Source organism: Equus quagga, chromosome 12 (assembly GCF_021613505.1).
Source record: "Equus quagga isolate Etosha38 chromosome 12, UCLA_HA_Equagga_1.0, whole genome shotgun sequence".
Taxonomy (NCBI): Eukaryota; Metazoa; Chordata; class Mammalia; order Perissodactyla; family Equidae; genus Equus; species Equus quagga.
Window position 1 is genome coordinate 4,500,001 of NC_060278.1, and position 3,260 is coordinate 4,503,260.

Here is a 3,260-nt window from a genome sequence, read left to right on the forward strand (position 1 = left end):
ACCACTTATCGAAGAGATTCTCCTTTCTCCATTGTATGCTCTGGGCTCCCTTGTCGAATATTAGCTGTCCATAAACGTGTAGGTTTATTTCTGGGCTCTCGATTCTGTTCCACTGATCTGTGTGTCTGTTTTTGTGCCGGTACCATGCTGTTTTGGTTACTATGGCTTTGTAGTATACTCTGAAATCAGGGAGTGTGATCCCTCCAGCTTTGTTCTTTTTTCTCAGGAATCCTTTGGCTATTCGGGGTCTTTTGTTGTTTCATATAAATTTTAAGGTTCTTTGTTCTATTTTTATGAAAAATGTTGTTGGAACTTTGATAGGGATTGCATTGAATCTATAGATTGCTTTAGGAAGTACGGACGTTTTTAACTGTTAATTCTTCCAATCCAAGAGCACAGAACATCTTTCCATTTCTTTGTGTCTTCTTCAATTTCTTTCAACAATTTTTATAGTTTTCTGTGCAAAGATCTTTCACTTCTTTGGTTAAGTTTATTCCTAGGTATTGTATTCTTTTTATTGCAGTTGTAAATTGGATTGTATTCTTAATTTCTCTTTCTGCTACTTCGTTGTTAGTGTATAGAAATGCAATCGATTTTTGTATGCTGATTTTGTATCCCATGACTTGACTGTATTCATTTATTATTTCTAAAAGTTTTTTAGTGGATTCTTTAGGGTTTTCTATATATAAAATCATGTCATCTGCAAAAAGTGACAGTTTCACTTCTTCTTTTCCAATTTGGATCAACAGGATAGTTCTTAATGCAACTAAATATCTTCTGTTAGGGTCTTAGAAAATTTCCCAAATATGGAGCTTTCTACCTAAGCACATTTTCCAGAAAGCGCTCCTGTCCCTGTGTGAATCCAAAAGCTAAAAGGTCTCCTATGTATTGCCTACCCTTCCCTAGCAGGCCTGTTTGTCACCATGTATTCCCATTGCCCAAGGCATTGAGCGATCATTATGATTCTCTAGCCAGTTTAATATATTTGAAATGTGATTAAAGAGAAAAAAAGCAATAGAAAGGCATCACAACTAGATTTAATTATTGACTAATGAGTGAAAAAACGGTACTGGATTAGTCAAGATTCTTCTGATTGGAGTGATAGATTCCCAACTCAAACTAGCTAGAGCAAAAAGAGGAAGATATTCAAGAACTCGACTGTCTTATGGAGCCCAAAGAGAGAAATGATGCTGGGTCTCAGGAAGGAAGGACCCAGGCTCTCAAATCCTGTCAGCACTCTATCTTGCCCCTGCTTGGTGCACATCTGCCATTCCTTCGCTTGCTCAGCCAGTCAGGTCCTGGATCCTAACGTAATCACGACCATGTTACTGCTCGTGAGCACACAGATTCTTAACAGAGATGAGGCTTCTCTTTACTTTCCCCTAAAACCTTAATCCCTGCTGCCTTCAAGTGGCTAGCCTTCCCTTCCAGGACTCCCAGGAATTCTCACCATACACCAGAGCAAGCTCCGTGCTTTTGTTCCCTCTGCCTGCTGAAATCCTAGTCACCCTTCAGGGTCCAGTTCAAATCTGTAAAATCCTGCCCAGTTCTTCCACCAGAAATTAACCCCTCCTTTCTGCGTGTGCCTCCAGCACTTTGTCTACACTGCTAAGTATGTTATTGATCTTTTACTTTTCTTTTTTTTTTTTTTGGAGGATGATTAGCCCCGAGCTAACATCTGCTACCAATCCTCCTCTTTTTGCTGAGGAAGACGGGCCCTGAGCTAAAATCCGTGCCCATCTTCCTCTACTTTATATGTGGGACGCCTACCACAGCATGGCTTGACAAGCGGTGCATAGGTCCACACCCGGGATCCGAACCGGCGAACCCTGGGCCGCCAAAGTGGAATGCATACACTTAACCGCTGTGCCACTGGGCCAGTCCCTGTTATTAACCTTTTAAATTTCTCTCCACAGTGCTGGGAACAGCCAGTTTTGGCACCTAGTAGGGGCTTAATAAGTATGTACCAAATTGAGCCCAAGTGGAACTTCTGACCCAGCAGGTCAGTTCTTCACCAAGCAGGACACCTCACAGAAACGATCACGGCATTGACAAGCCTAGGGGTTGCCGCAAAGAGATGTACTCATATCATTATGTTAAATCAAGCAAGGAGGCAGGTATGACAACATGTAAATCCATCTTTCTAGATAGAAAAAAAGATAAAATAATGACTCAAAGTAACATTGGAAAGACACAGTAGTTTTGCCTTCTTTCCAACGTTCTCCTTCATGTTAAGTATCTAAGCACCAAGTTTTGTCCTTCAAAGTCCTTTACTGGCCCCCAGCTTGATGACTTCAAGGTACAATTTCATCCCAACTTGATCAAGAGCCACCTCCCTCTGTGGCAAACTTCAAAGAGTAGGATGTAGGGGAAAAAAATCCTTTTTTTTTTTTTGTAAAAGTTCTTCCTTTGAAATGTGTTTTTCTGTGATGTCTAAGGATTTCTAGTAAGAAACAATAACATAAAATAAAGCAATCCAGCTCTTGCCTTTGCCTTCAAAATCTTCTCTCGTCATCTGTGCTTTTGCGTCACTCCAGACAGCCAGTGCTTCCACCATCTTCTTTCTGTGCAACCTTCCACACATTCTTACCCGGAGATCAGCCTCCAACAGGGTCAGCCGTTGCCCCTATCAGCTTAAAAGATTAATGAGCAAAGACAGCTGTATATTCTCTCTCATTGTCAAGGGTGGGAGGCACTATTCCCTGGCAAGGACTCCCTGGGGGCGTGTCACCTTCCACTTTGAGCTGCAATCACTATTGTTCCCTGTACTGAAGACTGTCTTGCAGGCAGGGGACAGTATTTCCCCCACCCAAAGGCATTGTGCTGAAAGGATTCCCTTTCCCTTATTGGTGTAAACCAGTGGCCTAAGTACAGTTGGTTCCCAGTGGTCCCTGGTACCAAATGCCTCACCTAGGGAGGTAGTGCCTCTGTGGTGGAGTGAAAGACACCACCTTGCTCCTGGCAACCAATGCCCAGAGCATTCTGGTTTGTCCTTGTGTCTAACAATTCAGGTTAAATTGCCTTTGATCCCTAAGACGGTGCTTTCAACACATGGCCCTTTGTAGATAGTAAGTCCCCACAATACAAATAAACCAGCAGCAAAGGGACATTTAAGCTTTAATTTGGTGAGGTGTTGTGTTTTTGTTAGTTTGATTCAATCACAATCCTCAGCTTGAGAAAAGAACAAAAAGGAGCAGCTTCCTGATCTACTTGATAAATTCTGGGCCTCCACTCTCTCACAGTCCGTGGGATTGAAGAGC